The sequence below is a fragment of the Coturnix japonica genome, chromosome 2, assembly GCF_054131305.1.
Source record: "Coturnix japonica strain WE chromosome 2, WE-NBRP24, whole genome shotgun sequence".
Classification (NCBI taxonomy): domain Eukaryota; kingdom Metazoa; phylum Chordata; class Aves; order Galliformes; family Phasianidae; genus Coturnix; species Coturnix japonica.
Genome location: NC_140664.1, coordinates 135518816 through 135537534, shown reverse-complemented (window position 1 = coordinate 135537534; position 18719 = coordinate 135518816). Strand labels below are relative to the sequence as shown.

Here is an 18719-nt window from a genome sequence, read left to right as displayed (position 1 = left end):
CCTAACATATATATTTAAATGGGATGATTTCCAGTAATGTAAACAGTCTGGCCCATTAATTTCAATGGTGGAGCTGACAGCTCGGGGCTGGCGTTTCATTGCCTGGTGACACATGAGTACAGCTGCTTGAACTCGACGGGTAACTGTTTCCAGTGCCGAGCTGCACATCTGCAGGAGGAAGGAAATAACTTTCTGTAACGCTGGAAAAAATAAAGCCGCCTAGATTTCCCTCCCCCCTCATCCCCAGATGATGATGTTCATCATTCAAACGTTTCAGCTGAGTGGGTGTTTAATTCAAAGTTGGATGGGGGACATTTATCGTGTGTTGCTCGCGCTGCTTTTGATTCTTTGTTCCAGGTGTTGCCTTTACTGAGTGCTCCTCCAAAATTCCTCCAATCCATGCCCAGCAACATGGGTATCCCCAATATCCTCAGAGCAATTGCTTAATTAAAGGATTGATTTCTCTTCAAGGAGGCTACAGCATGAAGTTAGACTGTCATTCTTGCATTGTTCCTGAAAGGAGATTGTAGTGAGTTGCAGTCAGCCTCTTCCCCCAGGGAATAGCAACAGGACAAGAGGTGATGGCCTTAAGTTGTGCCAGGTGAAGTTCAGGTTGGATATTAGGAAAAAATTTATTCTCCAGAAGAGTGGTAATGCAGTGTTACAGGCTGCCCAGGGAGAGGTGAAGTCACCATCCCTGGAGGTGTTCCAGAAACAAGGAAACATGGAGCTAACGGATGTAGTCAGTGGGAACAGATTGGGTGGGTTGGGGCTGGACTTGGGATTATAGTGGTCTTTTCCAACCATAATGATTCTGTGATTCTGTGACTGACAAATTATAGCAAAGGAGAAAAAATAGCAGGATTTCTCTGATGGGACCAACTTACCAGGTAACTGCTAACCTGCCAAGCATGGGCTGGGTCACAATCAGGGACACCAGCCTTGATGATGGGATACAGAAAACAAAGTTAGCAAAACATCAGGATTGACTCAGACTTTTCAGTTGCTCGAGGAAAATGTGTGACTAACACCAGGAAACCCTCCAGTTTGTTTTTTTTCCTCAAAGTAACTCAGTATTGTATCCACATCAGTGTCCTCTGTAGTTATTCAAGACCCACGTGGGCACTTTCCTGCTCCACTTATTGCAGGGAATCTGCTTTTAGCATATGGTTGGACCCAGTGATCTCCAGAAGTCCCTTCCAACCAACCTCTATGGCTATACAGTTCTATGAGTTATCCAGACAGGCTGAAGTACCTACAGGACATCATTTGTGCTGCTGTCTGTTGGCAGGCCATGCCCCCATGTGTCACCCCACGTGGGATCTTCTCTTGGAAAGAGGAAACAGGCCATGAGTGCCACTCCTCTCTGTGACATCTGTACGAAGATAACCTCAAACTCAAACTGGAGTGGCTATGAAAGCACAGTGGGACAGGAAGAGAAAGGAAGACTACTGGACTAGATGCCAAAGCTTAAGCAACAATTTTCAGCTTCCAGTGTTGTTTTTTTCTTAATCTTTCTGAGTAAAATTCAGATGCTGAGGAGAACAAACTACCACCACTTAAATAATTCTTGCTGAAGGATACCTAGCTATGCCCAGAAATGGAAAATGTATAGGGACCTAAACAACAAAGTGTTGCCAGAAAGGGTATTCCTGTATCCATGACATCCTCTCAGCAGCCCTGTCCTTTGAGTGTTCTTTGAAGATCCTCTGAAGATCCTGTGAGATATGTTCCTTGAAAACTTGCCCTAGTCTTCTGGGCAGTCTGGTTCTCTTCTGTCTCATTAGTCCACTATTCTACCAGCCTGTCATCCCTTCTTGAAGAACCTGAGGAAGGTGGGAATCCATACAAAGTTGGTTTGGGAGGGCCACAGACACTATGTGCTTTTCATAATAACATACAGTTTTTAAATCACAAATAAATCCAAGCCTTCTTTCTGAGGCATGCTGAAAAGGCAATAGCAAGCAAAACTGTCCTGTAATTGATTAACCAAACTCAGAGAACTGATCCAGAGTACATACTTGCATTCATTAGTATGGTCAGTTATTGCACCTTGTGACCGACTGAAATGCAGACAAGTCTTTTCCCTGTAGCTCACTGAAGTTTCTTTTCAACACATTACTTCTTGTCTCCAGGCTTAAAAGTTTGTTTCTGATAAGCCCAGATTTTCCAGAAAAAACTCATAGCTGTTTTGTGGAGTTCATTTTGTATCTTTTCTAGAGTAGTGGATTTCCCAGTTCAGGTGGTAAATCCCAGGTGGGAGGGAAGAGGCTTAATTTTCCTTGACAAGAGTGAGAAAAGCTGAACTCTCATGAATATCAATGCTCCCGGGCTGCTGGGATGCCCTAAGAACATGACTGACAATTGTACTCCAACATCAAGGCTGAGCCAAACTCTGCATTAACAGCTTAATGCATCCATGGATCCACATCCAACTTCCTTCTGGAGTTGTTTCAGGGTAGGAAATTAGATGGTTCTTGTGTATGATAGTGTCTCACAATTGGCTTGGGGCTGAAGTGATGCAACGACAGCTTGTAGTGGTGATGAACTGGGGCCTCCATTGCCTGTAACAAGATCCCAGACTACCTTAGATGGAGGCCACAGCTATTAAGCACCACTTAGATGGGCTGAAGCTTACAGCCCTTTGATCTGCAGTTCAAGGTGTCCACTTCTGTAATTCTGGATCCATTTGATAAGAAACAGAATCCTGTCCTCTCATCTGAACCTCTAATTTTGAGCCCACAAGTGTAAATGCACTGCCTGTGTATCTCCCTACTGCAGTGCTTCTCACAGATGGACTCACCATCTACAATAGTTGAGACAAGATCAGATGACTCATACTCCATTCCTCCCCATTAAAGAAGCCTGCCATGATCAGTCCTCTTGGAAAATTTATGCTTAGGGCACCTAAAGGCTGGTGAACCCTAAACCAGGAAATGAAGAGAGACTGCATCACTGTCAGACCTAAGAGATGAGAATGGCTGCATTCATCCTCATCCTAACTTTAAACTACTTTGTGCTTGTTTGTTTCTTTGCAGAGAAATAAATGCGTATCTGCTCCCTTGCCTGTCTCTTTCAGGACTCTGAAAAACAGTGGGAAAGGATTTGGGTTGCCTTAAAGCTCAGACTACATGGAAAACTGTTTATTTGCCTGTTTATATCCTGTAATAAAAAATACACAAACATAACCTTCCTTCTTCCCCTCATAAATCCTTCAATTTATGTGCATAGTTAGTTTATATAATCCTCAGCTCGGTATGTTAGAGCATACATGTTGTCAGAACAATCTGCAACCACTAGAAGAGCTCCAGCAGCACAGATGAGTGCTGGTGTCCCATTATTGCAGAGGGGAAACTGAGGCACCCATGGACCCAACAGGATTTCAGGTTCGGAGGAGCAGCTCTGAGAAGATCTTTGTCAGATGTTAATTTTGGAATGCCAAAGTGCAGGGATTGTGAACCGCCTTACAGTGTTCTTGCTTGCAGGGCTATATTTAAGGGAAAGAAAAGGTGCCCATAGATTTCTTGCACTTTGACCCTGATTGTGAACACCTCTGGGACACAACCAGTGAGTGATACAGAGGGTGAGTACTGCTTTAATATATCCATACCAATGCTTTACTGCACAGTATATCCAAGCAAATCTCTGGAGAGACAGGGAAGGATTCACAGGATTCATGGAATTCTCAAGCTTGTCATTAAACTGATTGACTGTGGACAAAGGATTCCAGTCTTCCACCATTACAATTACTGGAGTAAGCAACATATTCCATTGAATACCTCAGTTCAACCTCAGTGTTGGGATTCACCACAAGGAAGATTCAAGCAGAAAGTTACACAAAAAGATTAATTGCAGCCATTTTTTCTCCTTCGCATAGCAAAAAATGTGCAGCCAATCTTTCCATCCATTTGAGCTGCTTGTTGCCCACCACAATTGGGTTCTGTTCTTAGGCACTGTGTCTTCAAAATCATGTTAGCACTGAAAGTCAAGGGAGTGCTAATGCCTTCCACTGAATCTTTGCTAAGTGACAAGAACCAGCATAAGTAGTTTGGATCTGATATGATTGTCTGAAATTTTCTCTAAGGCTACCACGTCCCTGTCAGACATCACAGCTTCCATGTCTTTTTCTTTGACTGTCTGTTGTTCAACATGTCAACCCAGCAGGAAGATGCTAGTAGGCAGGATAAGGAAAGTCTAAATACAGATGGCTGATGCCATCTGAAATGTCCCAGACAATCTGAGTTATTCATGTACACCTGGCAGGCACCAGACCCAGATGACATCAAGTTTACAGGTGATCTGTGTGCTTCTGGAGCTGCAGTAAGAGGCCAAATGTGACATCTGAGGACAGCGCAAAGGCCATAGTCTTTCATGTTAGGCGTCATCTCATTGTAATGGCAGGTCATATGCAACCATCATGAGCTGTCCAGTCATCTCTGTTGACTCTCACTGCTATTTTTTAACAATTCAGTTCTCTGTAAACAGATCTGGGCAATGGAAGCCCACCACACAGTGCATCTCAGTGTACATCTTTAAAACAGAGTAAATAAATCACACCTTACAAGTGTCTGCTTCTGTTCATTGGCTGAAAAGGGAACTGTGACCATCACTGACATGGAGACCAAGCGAAGTGAGGGGAGCTGGATACCACCACTGATTCAACACTAAGGTTGAGAAAGACTGCTGAGACCAACCCCAACCCACCCCCACCATGCCCACTGACCATGTCCCCTCAGTGACACAGCTTCATGGCTCTGGAACACCTCCAGGGATGGTGACCTTAGCAGCTCCATGGGCAGCCTGGGCCTCTCCATCACCTCTCCTTCTGAGAAGAATTTTTTCCTAGTATCTAGCCTGAAAGATAAAAGATAAAGATGAAAAGACTCAATTAAGAACATCTTGGTGAGGGGGCCTGCTGACATTTCAAAGCAACTCTATCCTTGCCCCACATTCCCCCATGGCATGGAGCTGCAGAGAAGCAAGCAGCCATGCAGCAGCAGCTTCCAAGCACATTGCTAGAACAACATGGGCTGCCAGGAATGGTGCATGCCCAGCACACAGCTCTGCAAGGTGCTCAGCAGCCAAGCAAGCTGTCCAAGCCCACTGAAAACCTGCCACCCTTGATGCAATACGGCAGAATGCTTTTCTTTTTCTGCTCCCTGGTGCTTATCGATTGGAGTATTAATAAAATCTTGTTCCAAGTTCCCTCAGCTTCCGAGATTAGTTGGGAACAGTCCAGCCCTACAGCTTTAGCCATGCTTGTAATGTGGGGACTGGAGGATCAAAAACATTTCTAAATAGCCCTGCTAATCAATCATCAACAATTGGGTAAATTAAGCCCTGCAGTCTTTCCTTTTGTGAGCGAGGGATCTGCTGGACATATCTTTAATGAGCAGATTCTTATCCTTTTAATATTCCTTAATACCTTTCTAGAGGAAATGAACTGTGGGGAGACTTTGTTGGTGGAATGAGAGGAATGCAGATAACTGCTGGTTGCTGCTTTCTCACATGCCGGGCTGCGTGCTGGCCTGAAGCCCTGACTGAGCAAGGCACACCAGGTCTCAGTTTCCTTCCAAAGATCCTGGTAACTCCAGCTCTCCTCCAGCCAACATCATGGCCAAAGTGTGGCTTTGTGTCCTCACTGCAGAGCTAAGCCCTGTTGTCGTTCATCTCCCAATGGTCCAGGTCTCCCTGGGGTGAAGGCTTGTCCTGCAAAGCCCATCAGGAAGATGCACACAGCTCCTGAGGTACTGGCCCAAGAGATTCCTGTTAATTATTAACAAGCAAGAAGCAATGCAAACATCACAGGAAGCCAAGAGGCTCCGTCCATCCTGGATTGTCTGGGGAACGCTGCCTTTTGTTACCTTTTTCCATGATACAGAAAAGTAGAATCATTAAGGTTGGAAAAGACCTCTAAGTCCAACCTCCAGTTCATCATCCCACCCCCACCATGCCCACTGACCACGTCCCTGTGGTTCTGGAACACCTCCAGGGATTGTGACCCCCCCCCTACCTCCCTGGGCAGCCTGTGCCAATGCATTACCAGCCTTTCAGATAATAATTTTTTCCTTTGTGCTTTCCTATGTTACTATGGCACATTGTACTTGTACTTTGTACACTGTACACTGTATTTGTGTTACAGGTCCCATGCATACTAAAAGATCCTGAGTTTTGTGGCCTGTAATAAGTTTTGGCTGTGAGATACCAGAATGTGCAGATATTTCTCTACCCAGAGATACCCCAACACACCCATGTCTCCTGCACTAAAAGCCAAGACACCAACATTTCTCATCAGTCTCCAGAATAAGATGGGTGTCCAGGCATGGACAAAGTAGCAATCCACAAACACTGCCAACATGCAAAGCAACAGTCCTTGTAGGAAATATAGGCTGCAGCTCTGCTATGTATTTCTGGCTTCAGAAATGAAGAATTTGGATGCTTTGGACCCAAACTAGAAGACCCTCAGATTTAATGATGGAATACTCTTGTTCCTACACATTAGGATTACACCAGTGAGAGTAGACTCAGACCCAGCGATCCATTACGGAAATGCCCAGCCTGATGGTGCATGCAGTGTAGGCAGAGCATTTAATTTCTCCAGAGGGAGCCTAGCTTGACAGCATTTTACCTCCTAAGTGCAACGGCACAGCAATTAGCACAGCGAGCATTGAGCATCCTGGGAGTGAGGGCAGGAGGAGCACAGCCTGAGCACGGACACTTCATCCGCACCACTCCCCTTCCTCGGAGCCCCCATCACACATGTTCTTCTTGCACAGACACCTGCAATAAAAGGGAATTTATGAGATTTTGTCCACAGGCAGCAAAAGCTGCTATCGATTACCGCAAGGCTCTTAAATGAGAGTAATTCACAACCCTCTCCAGTTTTGAAGGCAAGCTCTAATTTAATATCATTATGTCTTCATGCCCCCACACATTCCACTGTCTCATTCACTGAGCTTTTATTGGGCTCTGGATAATTTATGGCTCGATATGCTGCCTTTTATCTGACCTATTTTTAGCTATTCTTGCTTTTTACATATTTTTTCTCTGCCATCACAACTGGCAATTAAAGTAAAAAGGTTAAAAAAAAAAGAAAAAACAACAAAAAAACAGCTACACGATCTACATAGTTTTAACCTTTATTTCTTCTTCTTTATGTGCTAGAGGACGCATTTGTTATTGCCACAGCTTTCTGAGGACAAGGGTTTGTGATAAAAGCACTTCCCCAGATTTTACTTCTTCTCTTTTTTTCTTCATTTCTCCAAAGCTTTCAACTTAGACCCAAAATCTCCACCGGTGACCCTGCTTGGTCTGCACAGCTGCTGAGTACTCCCGTTTTCCTTCAGTTTCCCATTGTAAATGAGGTCTATTGACCCTTCACAGTCTTTTCCATCAGGGATTCATGTCCTTTGTCTTCTGCAGCTTCCAGGGAGGATATTGTCAAGCTTTGCTCAGGTTTAGTCCCCAACATCATCAACACTCCCTGATGCAGAGAAAACAAGGGCTGCCTTTTATCTGGGGGCACTATTTTTTCTATTTTATTGTTTCAATGAAGCTTTTTTAAAAACAAAAACTCGGAAACAAATTTAATTCAGTGCAAATCAGTCCAATTGACAGCCATTGACATTGTCCATTGACACTGACAACCAAGAGATTTCCCAAACTTGTGCCACCACACTGCTTTGTCCATGAAGTCTCTTGCTGGGGAAAGGCTCGGTCCTTTGATCCAAGACCTCAGGGCTCTTGGCACCCCCATGAGTTCATCCCTTCTCCCCGGCCTCACCAGACAGGGTTTTCCCAGCTGAAGGTGTCAGGCTATCAGGGCTGATAAACAAGGAATACACAGCGGGTCTGTCTCACCTCGTACTTCCCAAGTTAACTTGCAAAAAGTTCTGCTGCTGCGATCCTTTTCTGCTATATTTAAGAGAAACATCATTATGTTGATATTTGTTCCTCACAGCAATTCCAGTTTCTGAATATATTTTTAGATATTCAGTTCACAACCATTAGATCACTGCCATTTTTATATTCTTTTTTCTATTGCATTTTTGGTTAAGTGTAAAATTGCCTTGCTCTATTTATGCATGCATAATAACATGACATAAAATTATTAATGTTACCTATAATTACCTGTGATCATAGAATCATAGAATGGTTTGGGTTGGAAGGGACCTTTAAGAACACCAGCCAGTTCCAATCCCCTGCTGTAGGCAGGGACACCTCCTTCTAGACCTGGTTGCTCACAGCCCCATCCAGCCTGGTTTCCAGGGAGGGGACATCCACAGCCTTGCTGGACAAGGTGATATTGACATAAATGCCTTAGATGAAAATAAGAGTATTAGTTAGATATACTTTGACACTTCATTTGACTGCCCCCAAAGTTCCAAGGTCAAGCAAAAGCTTGAGTCCATCAACGATGCCCTCCCTGATCCCTGTCTCAATACACCTGCATGTACCAGAATCACAGAATGGTTTGGTTTGGAAGAGCTCACCTCATTCCAACCCACTGTACTGGTCAAGGACACCTCCCACTTGACCAGGTTGCCCAAAGTCCCATCCAACCCAACTTTGAATATCTCCATTGATGGGCATCCACAACTTCCCTGGGCAGTTCATTCCAAAGTCTCACCATCCTCATTATGAAAAGTCCTGCAGGGAAAGGCAATGCTGTACTGATACTTTGCATTAGAGCAGTAGAATTAGTCTGATAAGTAATTGGTCATTTGGCTGAAGGAAGGCCTTGGCCATGTGTGTGTCTGCATCCCACCTGAGCTGGGGACCTTGGTGTTTCCAACCCCACAGCACAGTTATTTTCCCAGACAGACCCAAGCTCCTGACCCAGCCTGATAAAAGCACTCAAAATAACAGCTTCATCTTGAGGGATTTCCAAGCTGTCCAAGGCAGTATCTCGGGAGAGAGAGGGAAATGAGCTGTGCAGCTTCACCAGCCGCATTCCCACACATAACAACCATGACAGCAATGCTAACGAGAACCAAAAATCACGAGGCAGATTTCCCCTCTCCTCAGCCAACACGAAAAATCATAAGACTGGATCTGGAAAAACCACAGAGTTTTAGAACGTTGCATGCTAGTTGTTTTCACAGATGAGTTTCATACCAGCAGCTCCCTCCAGTCACAAGGAAGAGAAGCATTTTGTTGTTGCCATTGAAGAAAAGTTCATAAATTGCCGAATTATCACGAGGCTCCAGGAATAGGGACTTGTGAATAGACACTGCAAGAGGACGTAGGTAGGAGGTAAGTTATGGGGGACACATTGTGAGATTAAGGAACACTGCGCATCACTGTTCACACTAGGAATAGAAGATAAATGAACATTTTAATCCCATAACACTAAAATATCAAGTGGCAAGAGTTTGCTCTTATGCCCATGTGCTTATTCTGTCTGCCTGGTGGAAGGCTATTGCATGGAGCCTATGCATGCTCAACCCTCAGGCAAAATCTTGCCCTGCTAAAATATGCAGCAAAAACGTCATAAATAAATAACGCACTTAAAATAATAATCATCATAGTAATAAAAACGACCTTAAACCATCTGATACCATCTGATTAGAACAGCGAAATTCCATATTTAAAGAAAAAGAAAATAAATAACAGCCCTGGAGGCAAGGAGGTTTTGCTTGGGAAATCGTGTTGGGAGACAGGAGCTCCCCAGCAGCAGCTTACTAGGTTCTATGGGCTCTTGAATGGTACCTATCTTGGAACAGGCTGCCCATATTGGAGGTAGGGTCACCATCCCTGGAGGTGTTTCAGAACCATGGAGATGTGGCACTGAGGGATACGGTGGGCATGGTGGGGTGGGTTGGGGTTGGACTTGGTGATCCCAGAGGTCTTTTCTTTAGTGATTCTATGATTCTATGATAAGATGCAGACCTACTAGATTGTACAGGCTTTTTAAGGCTATAACGGTGTTGTCCAGTAGACTATATGGAGTTGCAAGGATGAGTGAAGATATTGCACTGAGTATTGCCTGAAGGTGTTGATCCCCATTAAAGCCATAGGCGGTTCACCAGGTCCAAGCCAAGCCCCATCCCAGGAACATATTTTTGGGTGGCAGCAGGTGATGGGGGCTGAGCAAGGATCCATTTGTGTTCATGTTGCATGGGAGAGGCAAACTCAGCTTGGCTGGAGACCTGTGAGCAGCCGGTCCTTCCGCCCCACCAGGCTCTCACAGACTGGCTCACTGCTGCCCATAAATTAACTGGATATCTTATCACTTTTTAATTAAAAATCTGCTTGTATATTATGTACTTGGGCACCTAAGAAACAGCATAAATAATAAATGCAAACAGTGGCAATTTATCGGTACAGTGGGGTTTAGTTGGATCAGTATTGATTCCTCTTTATGACTACACATTCTTACAGGAGAAAGATAATATATTTCTTACTCACACAGTGGTTAATTACTGCCTAAAATAAATCGATACTAACTGGCCAAGCAATATAAGCCATTAGTTGTGCTTAAAATGAATTAGCCGATGTGATTTTCTCAGAACTCATTTTGGGGGGTTATTTACATTTCTGGGTGCTAGTAATTTGCGTCAAAGAAATCTTTGGCGCTGATAACAAGCACTTCATTAGTTAATTAAGCTCATAAAGCAGCTCAGTGACTCGCTTAGTTCACTGCAAGTTCAGATTTAAGCCGACCAGAAATGCAATCATTTTAAAATCTGAAGTGAATCAATCAATTAAAGAGGAAGGATCTTGCTGAAGAAAGCATTTGTTTCTGCTGGGAACAAAGCCATTTTTTATTATTCTTATTTCTAACTTCTGAGAGATTTTAAATGCTCGTAAAAGGTAAAATTGAGGCAACATTAACAACAATTCATAGATCGTAAGCTAATTATTATTTTCTCTTTTATTTTAATCCCAACTTCAGACTTTTTGGAACATGATTCCTACAGGCTCCTTCCTACAGGCTCCTGCTTTTTCTTTTCTCTTTCTTTTATTATTGGCAGTTCAACAAAAGCTGACACAAATCTGTAGGGCATGTCTGGGGAGCTGAATTCCCTTTAAAAAGCTAAAAAATCTTTGGCTAAAAAAAATAACCCTATCGCCGTAATTTAGACCCGTTTGAATAAGAGAGAGGAGAACCTCCTGTTCCTTCCTCCTGACGTCACCCTGTGCTGATGATATTATTAGGACAATATTGTCCTACAGGAACAATCCAAAACCAAGCTCAGAGCTGCTTTGCTCTCTTCAAAGCATCTCTAAAGCTCAGAACTGAGCTTTGGAATTGAGAAGGATGAGAGGATAAAACCCATCCTACCACAGACCAGCAGCAGACCGAAGTGCTGCTGACACACGGAGGGTGAAGCTCATCTAACATCAGATGCGACATATTCACCCCAGGATGAGTGCACAGAGGAGAAAGGGGCACTTTCAGGATGAGATTTGTCTGCCCTAATTTGGGTGATGGATTTAAGAGGAGAAAAAATTCACCCTGGGCTTGTTGACCAAGGAGACAGCCCAGAGTGAGCAGCAGTGATGGAGACCTCAACACTTGGCTGGGTGACCCCAACTTGTAACACCAATACCTTGGGGTGGAAGAAAAGACTCCACTGAGGAACTGGAAAGCTCTTCCACAAATATTTGGTAATTTCGCACCAGGTGACATACAGAGCTCCAGGCAGGGGAGGAGGAATGCAGTGGTTATTCAGCATCTCCTATTGTAGAATCATAAAGCCATTGAGTCATTTGAGTTGGAAGAGACCCTTAAAAGGTCATGTATTCCAGTGTCTCTGCAAGATATCAGCACCAGGAAAGAGTCTGGGGATGGAAGAGGCACCAAAATCAAAGCAGAGTTACACGGTGCTTAATGGAGGTGAAATGTGGGGATAAATACAGAGGTTAGGTCGAGACTTTGGATCAGTAACACTTTTCTGACAGATGGCTGTGTCATGGCCATGCACCCAAAGATCCAAGCATGATGGAACACAGGGCTGTTTGGAAACCTCTGTTTGGAGGGAGCTGCTCTTTGCAGCCCCTGTCTTCTGCCCACGCACCTAACCCAGGCTTTTTATCTGTCTGGGAATGCCTTCAGCAAGCATCTAATCTCCGGATGAGTTACAATCTATCAGCCAGTAGAACATCCAATCATGATTTAAAGTCCTCATATTTGGGTTGTAAAGAGACACTTCCACTGGTTTTATCACTCAAGCTGTTAAAATTGTGCATCATTTTTGCTCCTGATTTTTCTGGCATTAGCTCTTATCCTCTGGTCACTGCTCCAGAAAGACTACAAAGCTACCTGCTCTCACAAATCTGTTCCTTGCATGGATATTGGCAGACATTAAATATTAAGATATAAAGTGCCTTATCATTTTCTGTTGGAGAAGCCAAGTCAACCAAGCAACGTAATTCTTCACTTTTATTATTGGAGCAGATGGCTGGTCACAAGCAGCCACAGAAGCTGGGGTTTGGTCCCATCCCGTGGGCTAGGAGGTACATTTAACACTTGCAGGCTGCCAAATGGCTGGAGCTCTTGGATCTTCTATATCAGTGAAAATGATTAACCTTCATGTAGGGTGAATAACATATGCCCTTGTTTTCATGGCCAACCAGAAGCTTGAGGTTCCTAATTTTCAAGATTAGCAAAAGCAGCAGAAGATTTCAGGTTCAGAGCCCTTTTCCAGCTTGTCCATTTTAACTGGAAGAACCCAGGTGCAGCACTGCAATTTACATCCTTTTCCAGTTTCACTATGCAGCCTCAGGACTGGACTATGTAGCATCGTAAGTAGCAACCTGCTATTGCAGCACTGCCTTGGAAGTGACTTGTAAAAGGAGATACAGAGTGAAACAGCTCAAAAACCCTGGCTCATCCTTACTGTGGAGGTGGCCATGTGCCACACCTCACTGAACTCTGTAGCAGATGGTCAAGAAGATGTTGTCTGGCTGCCTTTGGTTTGAGCAACCTCCCCGAGTGCTTTTTGATGTAATTCCCCAAACAGCTGCACAGTCAGCACAGCACTAACAGGTGGTGGACTTATAAACAGAGCACTTGGACATTGCCTAGCAGTGCCCCCACGCACGATCCAAAATCCTGTGCTTTGCACAACCACTTTGTTTTGCTCAAGTATCTACAAAGGGGGATGGCACTGCTTCTGTTCTGTATTAATGGCTGAAGGAATACACAGGCCTGGGGCTGGGTCTGTGGTTTGGTGCTCCTGCTCAGACCCTAGTAGCTTATAAGCGAGCAATTGCAGCGCTCTTGTATATTAAATCTTGAGGTATGTGAAATTACAAGAGTCTTTGTGAGCATGAATCCAGACGTAGAATCATTAAGGTTGGAAAAGACCACTGAGGTCCCCAAGTCCAACCCCAACCACCCCCACCATGCACCATGCCAACTGACCACATCCCTCAGTGCCACATCTCCACATCCTTACACACATCTCCAGGGATGGTGACTCCACCACCTCCCTGGGCATCCTGTGCCACTGCATCACTGCTCTTCTGGAAATGGATTTAAGTTGAAAGAGGGTTGATTTAGGTTGGATGTTAGGGGGAAGTTCTTCACTAGGAGAGTAGTGAGGTCCTGGAACAGGCTGCCCAGGGAGGTTGTGGATGCCCCGTCCTTGGAGGTGTTCAAGGCCAGGTTGGACGGGGCCCTGGGCAACCTGATCTAGTAAATGTGGAAGTTTGATGGCCCTGCCAGGCAGGGGGGTTGGAACTTCATGATCTTTGAGGTCTTTTCCAACCCAAGTCATTCTATGATTCTATGATTCTATGATTCTATGATTCTATGATTCTATGATTCTATGATTCTATGATTCTATGATTCTATGATTCTATGATTCTATGCTCTAGCTGGGAACTGCATCATGTTGTCCTTCAAGAGCACTCAGAGACAATGTGGGAGCCCAGGTGCAAGGGATTCTCCTCTTTACACTGGAGGATGGAAACTGAAGGATGGGGATAAAATCAAAGTAACACAGAGGCTCCACCTGAGCATTTTATCCTGTGAGACGGTACCAGATGCTCTTACAAATCAGCCTTGCTGCTTTATAGAAGCATCACCTCTGACCTGACCAAAAAAGAGCAAACAAATGAATAAAACCCAGTCTGCCTGCCCTGGGACTGACACACATCCAGAGCTCATCTCTCTATGTACTGGGGTGAGGACCAAGATGCAGGTTCTGGTTTGAGCTGCTCTCAAGCAGAGACATCAGGCATGCTGGCTGAAGGCTTTCATTTTTTACTGCAATGTCACCGCCTGCCAAATTGGCTGAGCTGGGAAAACAATCTATAATTGACTACAGAGGCATGAGGTTATAACGATTTACCCTTTTTCTGAAGCATGCACATAACCTCTGCCAATTAGCCAAAAGTTAGAAAGACTCGTTAATGACAGCGTGTCCAGCAGAAGGAGGAAGGGGCACTTGTGTGTGTAGGGGGTGGTTGTGACTGCAAATTGTCACGGTCCAAGTTGCAAGTCATAGGAACCTGAGGTCTGACAACACAGGGAAGAGAAGGCACATTGAAGAGCTCTGCTTGCGGATGATCCTTAAGCACCTGGCTTCATAGGTGTAAAAGGGAGGCAGGTTGGCACAGACAGAAGCTATATGTGGGGTTTTGCTGCTGGGCTGTTGGGAGATTTAGATTGAATTTAAGGAAAAAGTTTTTTATAATAAAAGTAGTGAAGCACTGGCAGAGGTTGCCCAGAGATGTGGTGGGTGACCTGTCCTTGGAGGCATTCATAGTCAGGCTGGAAAGGGCTCTGATCAAGCTGTAGGCATCCCTGTTCATTGCAGAAGAGATGGACTAGATGGCCTTTAAGGGTCCTTTCCAACTCAAATGATTCTGTGGTCCAGTGATGGTTCACAGCAATCAAAGGCAGAAATAGCAATGGTCATCAGTCCCCTACCATGGAAAGGCACAGAGCTGATGCCCAAGGGTTGTCCCATTGTCATGATGGGTGCTGCACTGGGATGAGACTGGCTGGTCCCAAGGTCTTGGGATTGTGGCAATGGACAAAGAATTCAGACTGTTGGAATCTGGCTAATACTTCTCCCATGTCTGCTGTTCTTAAAGAAAGCTACAAAATACAAGTGCTTTGGGATGTTCTATTATACAAATTTGAACAGCCCATATCATAAGCATCAGAGAAACCTCTTTACTCCTCCTGGATGCCACTGTGCTGACCACCAGCTTACATGAGTGGTATGGCTGGGTATTGAACTGGTCCAGCGGGTGTGAATCTGACCCTGACTTTCTTGCATCTCAATGCAGCAGCCATGACTTGATAGGCATAGATCACCATCTCAGAGGGCTGGCTAAGGCAGGCTGGATTTGACAGCAGGTGTTGCTGAGCTGGAAATTCAAATCACATTTTTCAGTCTTAGATTGCATCTAGATACATGCAATAAGCAAAATGTATTAAAAATATTATGACAGATTCAGACTGGACAAGGAAGAGGGGAACATCTGATGCCTTGCTTTGCTCCTGAAGTCAGTCCAAGCTTGAAAAGAAGGAGCCAAGCCAGCTCCTCCACTCAGACAGAGAGCCCCTCTTCCAGCTCTCCTGGCTCAGCATGTTTCTTACTCCACCTCTTGTGTTTACTATCATGTTGGGCACAAACAACTAGTTTGTTGCTAGGAGGAGCAAGGCAAGATTAGCTATCTCGAGCCCAAGCAGAGCAGGCTCCACACAGAGACTGCTTCAGCTGGAAAGGCTGGAGCAGGATTCAACCCCAGATCCACACAGAGGGGGCAAGCTCTGAGCAACAGCACCAAAACTGTAGTGACAATAAAGTGCTACCCATGGTGAGACCTGATCCCCTGATGCTGAGTCTTGCAGATGGCATGTAGAGAGCAAGGAGCTTTCCATGGCAGGCATGGGGAACAACCCCAGAACAGTCCCTGAGGACTTCACAAAGTCAGATCACAGCATAGAACGGTCTAGTTTGCACTGAACAACCTTGTTGTGAGGATGGCATCAGCAGCAGAAGAGCACACTTGGAACCACTTGGTTCTCCGAGCTGCCTTCTGGCTGCTGGTGCTGCCCTCTGAGCTCAGGGTCCGTGCGTGGCACGATGCAGTCAGTCCCACCATGTGTCAGGCACATCTGGTGCAGGCTGCCTGCCAGGGAATTAGGGCTGCACAGCACAAGCTGTCCTATGAGCACACAGGCTGTGAATGATCTGCTTTGCACCAGCCTGGATGTGGCCTCTTTGACCCCTGGGAGGACGCTCTAGGGATGACTTGATGAAGACCAAACCCTATCTGTGCTGATGTGGGATGGATTTAGGGCTCAGCTGGGTGGAAATAATTTGCTTGGCAGTAGGTCTGGGGAGAAAACACACTGAAGGGACAGTAGGTAGCGTATTTCCTCTGTGTTATTTCATGGAAGGTAATTTATATCCCACCCCATGGGGTTAAAGTCTTTCTGGGATGCATTTGCAGGAGTCTATGGGCTTCTGTCTGTGTATGCAGCAAAACTCACAGCTCACAGTGAGCCTCTCTGCTCTGCCATCACGGCATTGGCTTCATCTTCATGGTGCCCAGCTGACAAGGGTCAGATTATTCTCACCTGGTATCACACTCTCCAGCTGCAAAAACCTCATCCAGATCTCAAAGCCTAAAGAAATTCCAATCTCTATTCCAACCCCTTTCTTTCCTTTGAGCCCCTCCCCTCAGCTAATTAGCCGCTGTGTTTATTAGAAATAGGAGACGCATTCCTGACCAAAGTGGAAGCTCTGTGCTTAATGGAGCCCATCAAAGAGGGGGCCATTTCTTGAACAAACACATCTCACACTGCAGAATCTTCCTCAGGCTGAGCCCAGCCATGGGCTGCTGCTCATGATGGGGACAGTGACATGCGATTTGCATAAGACCTTCACTAAATAATCACTCGGAATCCAGTGAATGTACAAGCAGCTTGGCTCTCATTGGGTTTGAGCTCAGAAATGCACACGGGGAAAAAAAAACAACGCTCAGCATCCACATGAGCAAAACTCTTTGTCTTCTTCAGTTCAATTGCTACTTTCATTTGTCTTTAATAATATGGTATTTGCTCACTCTTAGACAGCCGCTTGCAAGGCTGTTCGTATCCAAGGCTAATTTGCTCAGACACTTGGCTCTCCCAAAGAGATTGCTAAAACTCCTGGTACACAGAGTACTTTTCTCGAATGTTAAAGCATTTAAAGCTGTATTTCTCCTTGTCTGTACCATGTGTAAGTATTTGTGCCTACACCGAGAAAACATTGAAAACAAGCTAGTACTTTGGCTGGGGGATGTTTTGCACCTCGTCACGCCGGTGGAAGGAGCACAAGGGTAGAGAAGGGACAAGCAGTTTCCAGCAGCTCATTTTCAGGTTCCGGTCAGCTCCTAATTTCAGCCAGCCCTTCCCAGCAGAGATATGTGCAAACATATCACTGCTCCTTGCCTATTTCTGGGGGCTGGGTTTGCATCATGCAAAGCTTGATGTTATTTTTGACCCGGTTTTGGCCTGGGAGCAAAGGGAAGGGCTTTCCATGCAAGGCCCCACAGGGGGAAATGAGACTAACAGCTTGAAGTGCTGCTAGAGAAACACCTCTGAGATGGGCCAGCTTTACCCACTGCCTTGGACTACCCATGGTATGAGCAGGGCTCACCCAGTATTCACCACCTCTTATCACCCAGCAGTGAAAAACAGCCCATGTGAGGCTGCTGTGCAGGTAAACCTGTGCTTTGGGTCAAGTCTACCCAATAGCAGTACTTTTTCTTCCTGTTTTGCTGCAAGCGATGAGAAAGCCTGAAACCAGGAGAGATCATTGCATTACTTTGTTCGAGCCCCAGGACACAGCAGACCACATCTGTCTGAGGTCAAGAGCCTGAGAAATGATGGCAGTGTCAGAAAACGCTGTGCCTGGATACAAGGAAATGGAGCGTGGTTCCCTCCCTGAGCAGTGCATCACCTTCACCGCTATGAGGAAAGCACAAAGCCTTTTTCCTGGCTGGAGCTTGTCTGTCTTTGCCCTCCAGCACCAGCTCCTGTTATTCCTCTCTCTAATAGATTAAAGATCCCTTTAATATCTTGTATTTTTTTTCCCCTCAAGAGAATGTACTTACGTGCTTTAATGTTCTCTCAGTCTTCCTTCCGATAAGCTAAACAGTGTGAGCTCTGAGTCTCTTGCAAGCTATTTCTTCCGGCTCTCATATCATCTTTGCAGCTGTTTTTGGCACCTTCCTCAATTTTTCAACTTCCTCCTGGAAATGTGGGCACCGTGCAGCACTCAGTGTTCCCACACAGCTCTGCTCCATCAGCAGGAGCATGGCAGCGGGGCAAGAGGAGGGAGAGCTGGCAGAGTGCTCTGCCCAAATTGCTGTGAGACCCAAAGCCAGCCCAAAACACAGCCCAGCTGTGTGGGGGCTGCATGGCAGGTGACCGAACCAGCTATGGATAGCAATGCTCACATCTCAGCAGCTTATTGTTTTGAGGATAGTTCAACCCTCTGCTGGTAACCAAGCCTGAGCTCTACCCTGTGGTGCAATCCATGAGGACAGATGGGCAAAACCTCTGGATCCAAGGCATTTCCATGCAGAAAGACAGGCTACACATTTATCATAGAATCACAGAATTGTTTGAGTTGGAAGGGATCACTAAAAGCCACGTGGTCCAACTCCCTTACAGTGAACAGGGACATGTACAGCTCCATCAAGTGCTCAGAGCTCCATCCAACCTGATCTTGAGTGTCTCCATCATATAGGGCAATCATATT

General features: G+C 45.3%; 1 long non-coding RNA gene across 1 annotated transcript; it reads right to left on the bottom strand.

Moving 5' to 3' along the window:
* Nucleotides 1–7121: 7121 nt before the first annotated feature.
* LOC146762181 (uncharacterized) lies at nt 7122–18190 on the bottom strand. Its single transcript, XR_014943216.1, has 3 exons — nt 18070–18190; nt 8131–8318; nt 7122–7914 (listed from the first exon to the last, which is right to left on the bottom strand). It is a non-coding gene; the product is annotated as an uncharacterized LOC146762181 (long non-coding RNA).
* Nucleotides 18191–18719: the final 529 nt, after the last annotated feature.